Source organism: Lactuca serriola, chromosome 2 (genome assembly GCF_051521515.1).
Source record: "Lactuca serriola cultivar US96UC23 chromosome 2, Lser_US96UC23_V15, whole genome shotgun sequence".
Taxonomy (NCBI): Eukaryota; Viridiplantae; Streptophyta; class Magnoliopsida; order Asterales; family Asteraceae; genus Lactuca; species Lactuca serriola.
Window position 1 is genome coordinate 211,023,785 of NC_136409.1, and position 16,458 is coordinate 211,040,242.

The following is a 16,458-nucleotide window of genomic DNA, read 5'->3' on the forward strand; positions in this document are numbered from 1 at the left end:
AATATTCAAGAGTTAGTGTGGATTCTTATCAAGAAAAACACTTTACACTATTGGTCTTAGTTGGTCTTTGTTTTATCCAAAACATCACAACTTACCAATTTCAAATGTATAAGAGTAGAAAGCATTTTACTCTACATTTGACAAGTCTTATAAACCTTTCTTAAGATTATGTCACTCAAGTTACAATCTTGGAGTATGACTCTAAGACTTGTTTTGGAATGAAGTATGATTCATCCTCTTGATTTAACCATTTCAACAATTCACGAATCCTCTTCTTAGCCAAACAAATTCACCAAGATGTCCTTAGAGGATCAATTGTGCTATGGATTTCCATAATCTTTAAGATGATCATAAAACATGATACTGAAGTACTCTCCCATATTTTCAGATTAGAGAAACTTTTATCTTTCTGCCTAATTTGATTCTTCTCATTCGTCCTGTCATACATTGAAACTTTTCCAATGTTTCAAAATTACACTTAAACTTGTACGCATAACCATATTTACTAAACTTTAGTAAATAATGACGAATAGTCTTATCGAAATTTGTGGTGGACTTGACCAGTGCACAACCAAGTGTACTCGATCCCCTAGTCCTTCACTTGACTCACATATACATGTGAACAAGGAATTAGTCTTAGTTTCCCAAAGATGAAAATTCTCATTCATCACACAAGTTGCTTGATTCCAAGTTTCTATCCAACTGAAACTTGGGTGATGAGAATCTTTCCTTATTCGGCAAATTCTCGACACTACCACAAACGAAAGAATAAAATCCATTTTCCAATATTGCTATCAATGGAATCATATAAACAATAATTTTCACAAATCTCATTGTAAGGATACTTAAAATAAATAAAATCAGAAATTTTCTTTTTAATTTAAAATTGCGGAAAAACTTATCCTTACAATGCAAATACACATGAAAGCTATGTTGTTATCTATTCCAAAGCAATCTATTATAACTCTTAGCAACAACTCAAAATTCTGATCTTCAGATCATGCGATCGAAATCCATCTCTTCACGATCAGAATTAGCTTATTCCTCCTTTAAGCTTCCTTTCATTTCTTCGATTATGCAAAATATCAAAATGCGACCTAGTCGCATCATGTAATAAGAATCTCCAAATAGGAACTTAATAGAGTTAGATAGTGGACTTTACCTGAAGCATAGTCAAATTTTTTGACTTTTACCATCCTAGTGAACTTTCAGGTAAATAGGGAAGCTTCGCAACCAGTGCCCCTTCTTTTGGAAATAGAAATATATGGACTCTTTAATAATGGTACACTGGACTATCTCAGACTTAGCCTTTCTCTTTACCATTTAGTCAATCGGGTTTACTATCGCCGATCCATTTCCATTGGGAAGAGAAGACTTTTCTGGACTTCCAGTGTTTCCATTGTCAATATCCATGTAAGTTTGGGAAGTATGTCTTCCAATCAAATTTGCTTTACCAGTGCTCCAAATCATTGTTGATTTAGCCACAACAAGCAAATAGGTAAGATTATTAAGGGTCATGTCGTGGTCTATCACATAGTAGTCCTTAATGAACTTACTATATGACTCGAAAAGTGATTGAAGAACCCACTCAACAGTCAACTTCCTTGAGACTTCAACACCCAACTTTCCTAGCCTATCAATATGTGACTCCATCTCCAAGACGTGAGTGCACACAAACTATCCATCTTTGTGTTTGCTTGCCAAAGGGCTTGAGTGACCTTGAACTTTTTCAAGTCTTTGAACTTGTGGGTTAGGGAGAATAATTGGAGGAGGTAGAGGAAGTGAAGTATGATTTCGAGTCCCATTAATGCACAACAAAGGGATTAATCTTTCACCTTGATCGTCATGTGGGATATCATCTTTATTAGGAAAGCTTTTATCCAAAAGGATAAGGAAGACCATAGTTGTCATAACTAGACATCTATGAGGGAGAAATTCAAGTTTAGTTGATTTAAGTCCTTAATATAACATCCAATTTGAAATATTAAGGCTAGGACCCAACACAATATTTAACAAATTGGAAGAGGGATGTCATAATCCAATTTGCAAAATATTTGAAGGTAGGAAAATGATGATTTACCAATTTCCACCACGAAAAATGAAAAGGAACTTTAGGTTTTAAGTGAATTGAAACTCCTAGATCTTTTGAGATTCATTGAACTTTTCAATAGCATGTTTACTCTCAATTGTGCCCTTCAAGTTTGTAACTGGGATGCCGAGGCTCACAAACAAGGTGTGAATAACCATACAAATTAGCTTGGTACACCCAATGTTACAACCATCTAATCAATGTGCCGGTTAACCACACACACTCCATTGATCTATGATTAACATCAAGCTACCCTTGGCCATACATTGTCAGTCCCAGATTAGTGTGTCGGTTAACCACACATGCTCCACTAACGACTTAACAAGGTGCAAAGTGCAATTTCTTGGGTTAGCACCATATTCACATTTTTCCTAAAGTAACTAAGATTGAGAATTTAATAAAAGTTTAGTTACTTTATATTTATCATTATACTTTTAATGAAGGGAGAATTAGTGTCCTATCCTACCTGTTCGGCTAACGACCCTCCACCAGTCAAGGTGTAACACCAAGAATTTAAAAATAATTTTTCGCATTTTATAAAGGCAAAATTCATTTAATATTCATAAAAACATCATTGTTTGTAATTCATTTCATAACATATAAAAACCCCAAGATCACATAATATAAAATCCCGCGTGTGTGCACTGATCAGGCCGGCGCCTTCCCGCGATCCTCACTAGTACCTGAAACAAATAACACCAACACTGTAAGCATAAAGCTTAGTGAGTTCCCCAAAATACCACATCAAACATATTAGCCACTCGAGGCTACAACTCTGTGGGTCCGTGCACCCATACTCTGTGAACCCTCAGGTTCTAACTCTGTAAACAAGCATAGCATAATTCACATAGAAGAATGCAGTGCAACACATAACATACATAGCATACAAATACTCTATCATATAACTCTGGTTACCTACTCAAGGTAAAGTATAATAAGAAGACTCACCTCGCGTGTCTCGATATCTCACAACCCTGGGAATCCCTCGTGCCCGATTCTCTGAGCTCTAATCCTCCTATAACATCATATGTCCCTAGTTAACACTTTATATCTCTAATGTTGACTATCCCTAAGAAGTCAACACAGGTCCACTCTGGTCAACGGTCAACTTTGACCGGACTCGGCGAGCGCTAGGGCGACTCGGCGAGTCTAAACGTTCTCACCAATTTTCTAAGATTCCCTTTCTACACGTCGAGTATCCCCCCTGACTCGACGAGTTCCTCCTGGAAGAATCGCGGGGCCACCCCGACTCAACTCGCCGAGTCTAAAGAACAACTCGGCGAGTCCCAGTTCGACTCAGACCACCTGTTAACCCTCTCTAACTCGCCCTGACTCACCGATCCAACCCATAACCCGGACAGGACCATTCTAAGGCAATCTTCAAGCTACTCTCCGAGTCTGTTCATCGGACTCGGCGAGTCCATGCCATGCAACCGCTCAAACTGCTTTCTAAGGTCAGATCTGCTCCGGCAATTCATAGGTCTGGCCTTCCTAGACTGGTTCATCATGTAAAGTCCTTATTTCGGTGCTCATAATACACCCCATGACTCATAATTGACGTTTTGATCTAAGGCATAAGGATTCCAATCCAAAACCTCCATTGATTCCCGAAAAGCTCAGGCATGGGACACTCTGGACTTCCAAGGGTCCCAATATAGGGTTCCAATCGCTTGGGGGACTAAGGAAGCACTCAATCTAGCCACAAAAGGGTTCCATAAACCCTAAATCCATATACACATCAACATAGAAGGGAACAACTCGAAAATATTACCTGAATAACGTTGCTCTGTGTCCCTAACCCTTAGAATATGGCTTCTCCTGTTGTTCCCTTAACCAAGCCTCCTCCTCCTTGCAAAATAACACTTCCAAGATCAATAATGGTCTTCTACCTTGCTCCAGATGCTCACAATCGAATTAGGGTTTCACTCAAAGGACTAGGGTGAACAATGACGGCCATAAGGCCCCTTATATATGTCCCAAACCTGGGAAGTTAGGGTTTCGCTAAACAGCGCGGACTCGCCGAGTCCAGTCGCGAACCCGCGACCAGATCCGCGATCCTACTCGGTGAGTCTGAGCTCCAACTCGCCGAGTCCCCTCTTAAAACACCCAAAATCATAAATATAACAATACCTGGAATTTCGGGTTGTTACAACTCTCCCCCACTAGGACTAGACTTCGCCCTCGAAGTCTCACTCTGAAAATAGCTCCGGATGCTGCTCCCGCATCTCACGCTCCGGCTCCCAGGTCATTTCCGATCCCTCAGAATCTCCTTATTCCTCAGAATCTTGATCTTCCGATCTCTGATGGCCACTGGTCTCTCGGCATAATTCAGGCTCGCATCCACCTGAATGTCCTCTAATGGAACTACTGCCGACTCATCGGCTATACACTTTCTCAATTGCGACACATGAAAAGTGTCGTGGATCTGTCTCAATTCCGTTGGCAACTCCAAACGGTAGGCCACCCAGCCTACCCTCGCAATCACACGAAAAGGCCCAATATACCGGGGCTCCAACTTGCCCCTCATCCTGAATCGAATCACTCCTTTCCAAGGAGAGACCTTCAGGAGTACGAAGTCGCCGACCTGAAATTCAAGCTCGGACCGGCTGCATAACTTTTCTGTCGGCTCTGGTCGGTCAATAACCTCTGTCTAACCTGCTGAATCTGCTCTGTCGTCTGAAGCACGATCTCTGTACTGCCCATCACTCTCTGTCCCACCTCTCCCCAACAAATAGGGGTCCGACATCTCTTACCATACAACAGCTCAAAGGGCGGCATACCGATGCTCGAATGATGGCTGTTGTTGTAGGAAAACTCCGCCAAGGGCAAATACGCATCCCAGCTACCCCCAAAATCCAACACACACGCCCGAAGCATGTCCTCGAGCGTCTGAATCGTCCGCTCACTTTGACCGTCTTTCTGGGGATGATATGCGGTACTAAAATGCAATCTAGTACCCAACTCCTCATGAAATTTCTTCCAGAACCTGGAAGTGAAACGCACATCACGATCTGAAACAATCGAGATCGGCACCCCATGCCAAGATACTACTTCTCTCACATACACCTCCGCCAATTTCTCTGCTGAAGAACTCTCACTAATGGCAAGGAAGTGAGCGCTCTTCGTCAATCTGTCTACAATCACCCAAATTGCATCAACTCCTCTGGCAGTCCTCGGCAATTTGGTGATGAAATCCATAGTGATTTGTTCCCACTTCCACTCGGGAACCTCCAATGGCTGCAACTTGCCATGCGGTCTCTGGTGCTCGGCCTTAACCTTACGGCAGATCAAGCACCTCTCGACAAACCACGCGACGTCCCTCTTCATGCAGGGCCACCAATATTCTCTCCTCAAATCCAAATACATCTTTGTAGCCCCGGGATGGATCGAGAATTTCGATCGATGTGCCTCCTCCATCAAAGTAGTACGCGTACCGCCCACAAACGGTACCTAAATCCGACCCTGAAAGGTCATCAACCCTCGAACATCAATAACGAACTCTGAAACCAAACCAACGACCCGTTCCCTCTTCTGCATCTCCGGTTGCATAGCCTCCGACTGTGCCCCACGAATGGCATCCAGTACTGGAGCTATCACGGTCAACCTCAAACATACATTTCGTAGTGGAGTGCTCTCCCCCTTACGGCTCAACGCATCTGCTACCACATTAGCTTTGCCCGGGTGGTACAGGATCTCGCAATCATAATCCTTGACCACATCCAACCACCTCCTCTGACACATGTTTAGGTTGGGCTGGTCCATCAAGTACTTCAAACTCTTATGGTCCGTGTATATCGTGCAACGAACCCCATACAAGTAATGACGCCAAATCTTGAGGGCGAACACTACCGCCCCCAGCTCTAGATCATGCGTGGGATATCTCGTCTCGTGAGGCTTCATCTGCCTCGATGCATATGCTATTACATGCCCTCTTTGCATCAGAACTGCACCCAACCCCGAAATAGATGCATCACAATAAACTACAAAATCCTCCATCCCTTCCGGGAGAGCTAACACCGGGGCTTCGCACAATCTCTGGCGAAGTGTCTCAAAAGAGGTCTGCTGCTCGGGTCCCCATGAGAATGCAACCCCCTTTCGGGTCAATCTAGTGAGTGGCACTGCAATTCTGGAGAAGTCCTTAATAAATCTCCGATAATACCCTGCCAACCCAAGGAAGCTCCTGATCTCAGAGGGTGACTTCGGCACCTCCCAACTCATCACCGCCTCAACCTTGGCCGGATCGACCAATATCCCTTCCTGATTAACAAGATGTCCTAGGAATTGGACCTCCCGCAACCAGAAGTCACACTTGGAGAACTTTGCATAAAGCTTCTCCGATCTCAAAACCCCAAGGACCTCCCTCAAATGCTCCTCATGCTGCTCTCTAGATCTCGAATACACCAAAATATCATCGATAAATACTATCACTGACCGATCCAACATCGGCCTACATACCCTGTTCATGAGATCCATGAATACAGCCGGGGCGTTGGTGAGCCCAAAAGGCATCACCACAAACTCATAATGCCCATATCGCGTCCTGAATGCTGTCTTTTGTACGTCCTCATCCCGCACTTTCACTTGGTGATATCCCGACCTCAAGTCGATCTTGGAAAACCAAGATGCTCCCTGCAACTGATCAAATAAATCGCCGATCCTCGGTAATGGGTAACGGTTCTTGACTGTCAACTTGTTCAACTCCCGGTAATCAATGCACATCCGGTGTGAACCATCTTTCTTCTTGACGAACAGAATAGGTGCTCCCCACGGCGAGCTGCTCGGCCGAATGAATCCCTTCCCCAGCAACTCCTGATGCTGCGAGGATAACTCTTGCATCTCTGGAGGTGCAAGACGATAAGGCACCTTAGCGATAGGCACGGCCCCCGGAATCAAATCAATACCAAACTCCACTTGTCTCACCGGAGGTACTCCCGGCAGCTCCTCGGGAAAGACATCTGGAAACTCACGCACCACCAGTACCTCCTCAACTGAACTCGGTCTCTCGGAAGTCGCTCGCGTATCCATCACATACGCCACAAAACCCTTACAGCCCTGCTGTAGACACTGCCTCGCTCTGGCAGCCGAACAAAAGGCTGATCCCGAACGCGTACCCTCGTCGTACATCGAAAGAACTCCCCCACTAGGGTCTCGTATAGTCACCAGCTGACGCTCGCAGTCGATGACTGCGCTGAATCAGCTCAACCAGTCCATGCCCACAATGACACATACATCACCCATCGCGATAGGAATCAGGTCAATCGGAAACTCAACCCCGAAAATCTCTAACACACATCCCCGGAAGACCCCCGTGGCACAAATCACTCTATCATCAGCTATGGAAACTCTCAGAGGCCGACTCAATGCCTCACGACTAACACTGATATGCTGACTAAAGGCCAAAGATACAAAAGACCGACTCGCACCCGAGTCAAATAACACTAAAGCAGGCACAGAATTCACAAGGAAGGTACCTACGCATAACCTAATATAAGCATAATATTTCAACATCAATATAAATACATGAAAGGAAACGTACCAGTCACCACATCGGGCGCAGCGCGGACTTCCTCCGCAGTCAGCTGGAAGGCTCTCCCTCGAGCTCTCGGTGCCTCGGTCTTCATAGGCCGACTCTCTGTAGCTCTGATGGCGGCAGGAGCAGATCCCTGAGGTGCTCCGCGTAGCTACGGACACTCAGCCTTCCGGTGTCCAGTCTGGTTGCAGTGAAAGCACACTGCAAACCCCTTGGGGCAGTCCTTGGCCATGTGCCCCTCCTTGCCACATTTGTAGCAAGACCCCGCTCGGCAAACTCCGTCATGCACCTTGCCGCACTTTCCGCAAGTGCGGCCCTTCTGGCTCCCTGGTCTGGGATCAGCAGGCTTGGCCCGCTTGGCGGCCGGCTGCGACTGTGCCGGTCGCCGATCACTCCCCTGAGACTCCGCCTCCTCCCTGGCCTGAGTCTCAAGCTCGATCTCCCTCTTCCGGGCATTTTCTTGAAGCTCGGCAAATGTCCGGTACGAGGAGTTCGCAGCGAACTCCCGAATATCCCGCCTCAAGATGCTCAAGTAGCGGCTCATACGTGCCTGCTCAGTGGGCACGTGCTCAGGGCAGAACATCGCCCTCTCGTGGAACATCCTCGTGATTGCTGTAACAGACTCAGTACCCTGCTTGAGGGTCAGAAACTCCTGTGCTAAACGCTCCCTCTCCACCTAGGGAATGTACTCATCTCGAAACATGGTGGTGAACCTCTCCCAGGTCACCGCAGAAAGCTCAGCAGGTGTATAATGCGCCGTTGCAAACTTCCACCAGTCCTTCGCTCCCAAGCGAAGCTGGTTCAGCGCGAATCGGACCTTCAAATGCTCAGGAGACGAGCAAGTGAAGAAGCACCCCTCAATATCAGATATCCACCTCATCGCTGCCACCGGATCCTGGGACCCATCGAACTCTGGTGGTTTTGTGTTGCTGAATTCCCGAAATAGTAACGCATCCCCACCCTGCGGCCTTGCAGCAGTCACCACTGCGGTAGCCGCTGCAGCAGCCTTAGTAAGAGCGGCATAACGCTCGTCGAACGTCTCAATCAGTGTGGTCTTTATGGACCCAAACATCTCCGGAATCTCTGCCCTGATGGCTGCAGCTACCTCCTCCTGGATGATCCGGCGGATATCCTCCTCACTGGTACCACTGCTCTCGGACGTGAAACGTGTCCTCACCATGATCTACCGCTGAAATACGACATACAATAAATTTAGAATCCCCTCGAACACACTCACACTCGTCAACTCTTTCCTCCTTGATTCTTGGCATTCCAAAGATTCTTACTTGGGCTGCACCCCGCTCCGGTGCTTCCAGTAGTACGGGCCCAATACTACTGTCCGCACCGCACCAAAATACACTCCAAGTCCTCCTCTTCGGATTCCAGGTCTCAAGTACTCTATCATGCGTAGACCACTCTCTAATAGATCTCTCATAAGTCCCTCGCTGCTACCTACTCACTCTCAAGCATCTCATAGCAGCTCACCTCTCCCTAGGCTAAGGCATCACAAATCAGGCTAATCTAGTTCTAATAGCAATGCCTAGCCTACTCTAGCATGCAGATACATCATATCAATATTAACATCACATAATGTAAGGGTATTTTCGGAAATCACCGTTCGGGCGCGGGCTGATCGTACACACATCTCTTGCTCTGCGTCTTTTCAAAAATCTTTTAATCTTTTGAAAATTACATCTCAAATCCTCAGTTTGAGTTCTAATACGCCCGAAGGTGTACTCGAATCCCTCAAACCAAGGCTCTGATACCAAATTGTAACACCAAGAATTTAAAAACAATTTTTCGCATTTTATAAAGGCAAAATTCATTTAATATTCATAAAAACATCATTGTTTGTAATTCATTTCATAACATATAAAAACCCCAAGATCACATAATATAAAATCCCGCGTGTGTGCACTGATCAGGCCGGCGCCTTCCCGCGATCCTCACTAGTACCTGAAACAAATAACACCAACACTGTAAGCATAAAGCTTAGTGAGTTCCCTAAAATACCACATCAAACATATTAGCCACTCGAGGCTACAACTCTGTGGGTCCGTGCACCCATACTCTGTGAACCCTCAGGTTCTAACTCTGTAAACAAGCATAGCATAATTCACATAGAAGAATGCAGTGCAACACATAACATACATAGCATACAAATACTCTATCATATAACTCTGGTTACCTACTCAAGGTAAAGTATAATGAGAAGACTCACCTCGCGTGTCTCGATATCTCACAACCCTGGGAATCCCTCGTGCCCGATTCTCCGAGCTCTAATCCTCCTATAACATCATATGTCCCTAGTTAACACTTTATATCTCTAATGTTGACTATCCCTAAGAAGTCAACACAGGTCCACTCTGGTCAACGGTCAACTTTGACCGGACTCGGCGAGCGCTAGGGCGACTCGGCGAGTCTAAACGTTCTCACCAATTTTCTAAGATTCCCTTTCTACACGTCGAGTATCCCCCTGACTCGACGAGTTCCTCCTGGAAGAATCGCGGGGCCACCCCGACTCAACTCGCCGAGTCTAAAGAACAACTCGGCGAGTCCCAGTTCGACTCAGACCACCTGTTAACCCTCTCTAACTCGCCCTGACTCACCGATCCAACCCATAACCCGGACAGGACCATTCTAAGGCAATCTTCAAGCTACTCGCCGAGTCTGTTCATCGGACTCGGCGAGTCCATGCCATGCAACCGCTCAAACTGCTTTCTAAGGTCAGATCTGCTCCGGCAATTCATAGGTCTGGCCTTCCTAGACTGGTTCATCACGTAAAGTCCTTATTTCGGTGCTCATAATACACCCCATGACTCATAATTGACGTTTTGATCTAAGGAATAAGGATTCCAATCCAAAACCTCCATTGATTCCCGAAAAGCTCAGGCATGGGACACTCTGGACTTCCAAGGGTCCCAATATAGGGTTCCAATCGCTTGGGGGACTAAGGAAGCACTCAATCTAGCCACAAAAGGGTTCCATAAACCCTAAATCCATATACACATCAACATAGAAGGGAACAACTCGAAAATATTACCTGAATAACATTGCTCTGTGTCCCCAACCCTCAGAATATGGCTTCTCCTGTTGTTCCCTTAACCAAGCCTCCTCCTCCTTGCAAAATAACACTTCCAAGATCAATAATGGTCTTCTACCTTGCTCCAGATGCTCACAATCGAATTAGGGTTTCACTCAAAGGACTAGGGTGAACAATGACGGCCATAAGGCCCCTTATATATGTCCCAAACCTGGGAAGTTAGGGTTTCGCTAAACAGCGCGGACTCGCCGAGTCCAGTCGCGAACCCGCGACCAGATCCGCGATCCTACTCGGCGAGTCTGAGCTCCAACTCGCCGAGTCCCCTCTTAAAACACCCAAAATCATAAATATAACAATACCTGGAATTCCGGGCTGTTACACAAGGAAGCGGTGGGTGAGAGTGGACACCCATTAAACTGCCATTTTATAGGTAGTAACCTTATACCCCTCTTATAGACCGACTTCGTGAATGAGGCCTACTAACGGTAAGACTGACTTACTCTTATATATATATATATATATATATATATATATATATATATATATATATATATATTAACTTTTAATATTATAATATTATAAGGGTTGAATTTTAACTTTTAAAATTCTAAGGTTTGGAATTAAAGTATTCATAGGGGGGGGGGGGTTTACAAATTCCAAAACTTGAGGGAAAGTTTTGAACATTTCAAAAACTTTTGGATTCCATAACTTATGAGTTTAATAAGATTTTTATTGAAAACTTTTCAAGTTCCATAACTTGAGGACAAGTTATGGAAGACATTAACACCATTAAAAATAAGACTGTTCCATTTTTCATAACCTATGAGTTTTAGTGACCTTTTTAAAAGAAAAAAAACTTCGTTTTCTATCACTTGAGGACAAGTTATGGAGTTCATAAAAACCATTAAGATCAAATATTCTAATTAACACAATAATCAAATAACTTTCTATGATCTAGATTAAACTCATAAGTAAAGATAATTCACATCAAGAATTTTCAAGAAATTTAGCTAATCATATAAACTAATACAAATCTTGAAACTTTGACAATTATCTTGTTTTTGGATGAGGATAATCATTACCATAGCATCAAAATCAAATTTTATGAACAAAAACATTTTGTGGTAATGATCCTAATCCAAAACAGGCCAAAGAACTAGAAGATTTACTGTCAGGGGCACCCACTTGTTGAGTGCATGAGCTGACTCAGTGAGTTGGCTGAATTATAAGGTGAACTCGGCGAGTCCACTGTCCAGACAACACAAAAAACGATTTTTTCTCTTTGAAAACCAATAATAACATCAAGTATAATAGAAAACAACTCATGGCTATGATACCACTATTGGGTTTTAGTATACTACAACATCCTATGGTGCACATACAACCCTAAAAGCTTTGGATCTATGTTTTTTCTAATTGTACATGCAATATTGTTTCCAAAGCTTTAAGCCGACAACTAGCATACAAATGATATAAACAACATAAAATACTAGTTAGGAGTTTACCTCTTCATGTAGCTTGTAGAACTTGTTGTATTTGGCCTTTAAGAACTTAGAACCAATAGTATGAATGCCTCAAATGGTTCACAACACATCTAGGACAAAAGATGACATTTTGAGAGAGAATCTTGAACCCAAAACCGTCCATGAACTCCATGAAATATTAGTGCACAATTTTGGCTATGGAATCACATATTTATATGTAGGATTCCAAGGGTCATGGGTTAACCCTAATTCATACCTATGGTGTAATGCCCGCAGATTCGGGCTAGTCAATTTAGAGGAAATAAGTGTCGAAAACGAATTTTCGGCAAAAGATTATTTATAATAAATAGTCTTAACCAAGTTTTAGAATATGTCTCAAGGTTTCTATACATATAAAGAACGCCGAAATCCGAGTTATAACGAAGAAGTTATGGCCCGTCGAAGTTTTACGGCAAAACCAGGACGACACCGGGAAGCGTAAATAGTAAATTTACGATGGAGCGATTTTTAGCCTTAGTGATCTAAATCAAAGTTGTAGTATACGTTAAACCGGGAACATCCATAAAAAGAATGCCTAAATCTGACTTTGTATGATGAAGTTATGATTTTTCTAAGATTTGACTTAGCAGTGCACGACCCGAAACTCGAATTTTAGGTCGAGCGGTTTTTGGCTTATGCGACCTAAATGAGAGTTGAAGATCTCATTAATAGGAACTCAACGGTAAAAAGATAGATGAAAACGGATTCCGTATGAAGGAGTTACGAATTCTTTGCGGTCATTTAGTAGTCTAAACTCCTCCTATTGTTAAATTTGAGATCGGTCGAGAATTAGCTGACGGAGTCTAAATGAAAGTTGTAGATCTTGATTTTACCTACGCGTTGAACAAAAGAACTTCGAAAACGGAGCTCGTACCTATTAGTTAAACACTGGTAGCTATGGACTTAGTACCTGTTAGGAATTGGTAGCTATGGACTTAGTACTTATTAGATAAACACTGGTAGCTATGGATTTAGTACCCGATGAATAAACTATAACAACTATGGAATTAGTGTTTTATGAACGAGCATTGGAAGCTACGGATTTAGTGCCGGTCCTATAACCCTGGAAGCAAGGGACTTCGGAATAAACGAATGCATGATAGATGACTCTTAGGATAGATCCTTAAGAGTAAAGAAGATAATAGGGATGGGTAATTGGGTTAATTGTTTGATTGTTTAAACATAATAATTATATTATTGTGGGTTGAAAACCCTATGTACTCACCAGGTTTCCCAACCTGACCCACTCAGTTTATTTATATCACATGTGTTGATATGAAGTCACATTACACTGAGCGATTAAAGAGATGTAGATCACTAGTGTAAATAAATGTAAGTTCTGTTTATACTTATTTTTCTGTATTGACGATGGCATCCCAAATGTTTTAAAATGAATAAAATACGTTTCTTCGAAAATGTTTTGATAACGTATTTATCGTGTTTTTCTGGGAATAAATTCCGCAACATTTTTATGAAAAGAAGTACTATGATTTTTATAAAGCATAAACAAAAAATCGGTCTTTTCTGGCTGTGAAAAATGGGGATGTCACAGTTGGTATTAGAGCATTAGTTTAAGCGAACTAGGAATATGGATTTAGTTCTAGACTTAAACTTAGAATGCTAAGCAATAATGGTGAGGAGTGTGTCTTAGGTAATACACCTGAATAGACACAAGCACTAGCTTATTTAGGGAAAATGCCTAACATGCTTTTATGTGCTAAATGATTTATGATGATTTATGATGCTAAATGTATAATCAGATCTATGGTCTGTTGCCGACCGGATCTGGAAATTTTATGTGCTCAGGTTTCTAAACGTTTAATTACGATATTAGAACTGGCATGTAACTTTTCGGAGTAATAAGGAGGATTACACGTCTAAATCTTCTTTATCTATATTCTCGTCTTGATGCACTGAACGCATGCTTCCATGAACGTAACGACATGGTGAAGGCTGGTAGCAAATTGTGTAAATGGTGGAAATGAAAAGGCTTATGATAGTGAATGACATCTATCGGAAGATATCGTAAGAGTGGTATCTTTCCTTTAGATATGTATGGTAAAATAACAGCGTGTTTAGAAGAGTACGGTACGTCCAAAGTACACCTTCGATCGGTGGGATGATGGAACGATTGGTGTAATTCCTGAAGTTGTCCCATCATATGGAGTTTCCACCGCCAACCGAGTTGAAGTAGAATTAATGATTGAACATACGCATGGAAGAAGTCCTAGTAGAGTCTAGGGAAATTTTTATGATTATTTGGACACATTTATATGTGTTAAAAATTGTTTTTTTGTGATAATGACTTGGAAAACTGCGAGACAATACTTGGGACGAGTATGAGTAGGTGTGAATGGTAGTAGAGGCCTATACTACCGGAGGCACATGACTCACACTTGGATCAGGGAAAGTCACAAGGTTACCAAGAAGCTAGTAATTGATTTCGTTTTATTCAAGTATGTCGTTACCATTGTTTCGGTAATGACTAAGAAGATTGTTGTTATCCTGACCCTAGTGGTCATATCACATTGAGTCCGACTACGATGAGTAGGTTACGTGGTTCAGAGAACCAAGTTTGATGTAGCGTCCGACTTAAACCAAACGATTGAAATCAAAGCGATCAATAGAAGTATCACGCTCGTTGTTAAAGAAGTTGGTAGCTAGAAATGCTACATGTTAAAATGTGATTATATCACATTAGACCATGAAGGAAGGCATATTCCATTCCGGAATTTGACTCTAAGAGACCTGAGTCTAAGCGTTGCTACATACGATTATAGCTCATTAGAATATGACACATCGGTCAATTGTAGTAATCAAATTAACTTATCCTAAGTTTGTTAAGAAGAAGAAGGAGTCTCTGATAAAGAATGAGGTTGTGAACGAAGGTCATGATTGAAAGTCTAACGAGCAGGTGCAAGACCGAGCACCGCCAACAGTCAAGGAGTCCAAGAGTTAGATACTCGTTCGAAGCAACATAGAAGTGACGGTTATTACCTAGGATGAAGAGATAACGTATGGAGTCATTATACTGCCCTGTTTCATTGATGATTCCGGGACGTAATCATCCTAAGGGGGAGATAATTGTAACGCCCGCAGATCTGGGCTAGTCAATTTAGAGGCAATAAGTGTCGAAAACGAATTTTTGACAAAAGATTATTTATAATAAATAGTCTTAACCAAGTTGTAGAATATGTATCAAGGTTTCCGTACATATAAAGAACGCCGGAATCCGAGTTATAATGAAGAAGTTATGGCCTGCGAAGTTTTACGGCAAAACCGGCACGACATCAGGAAGTGTAAATAGTAAATTTACGATGGAGAGATTTTTAGCCTTAGTGATCTAAACCAAAGTTGTAGTATACGTTAAACCGAGAACATCCATAAAAAGAACGCCCAAATCTGACTTCGTGTGAGGAAGTTATGATTTTTCTAAGATTTGGCTTAGCAATGCACGACTCGAAACTCAAATTTTAGTTCAAGAGGTTTTTGGCTTACGTGACCTAAATGAGAGTTGAATATCTCATTAATAGGAACTCAAAAGTAAAAAGATAGACGAAAACGGATTCCGTATGAAGGAGTTACGAATTCTTCGCGGTCATTTAACAGTCTAAACTCCTCCTACTATTAAATTTGAGATCGGTCGAGAATTAGCTGATGGAGTCTAAATGAAAGTTGTAGATCTTGATTTTACCTACGCGTTGAACAAAAGAACGTCGAAAACGGAGCTCGTACCTATTAGTCAAACACTGGGAGCTATGGACTTAGTACCTGTTAGGAATTGGTAGCTATGGACTTAGTACCTATTAGATAAACACTGGTAGCTATGGATTTAGTACTCGATGAATAAACTATAACAACTATGGAATTAGTGTTTTATGAACGAGCATTGGAAGCTATGAATTTAGTGCCGGTCCTATAACCCTGGAAGCAAGGGACTTCGGAATAAACGAATGCATGATAGATGACTCTTAGGATAGATCCTTAAGAGTAAAGAAGATAATGGGGATGGGTAATTGGGTTGATTGTTTGATTGTTCAAACATAATAATTATATTATTGTGGGTTGAAAACCCTATGTACTCACCAGGTTTCCCAACCTGACCCACTCAGTTTATTTATATCACATGTGTTGATATGAAGTCACATTACACTGAGAGATTAAAGAGATGTAGATCACTAGTGTAAATAAATGTAAGTTCTGTTTATACTTATGTTTCTGTATTGACGATGACATCCCAAACGTATGCGAGAGTTATGATTTTTCTAAGTTT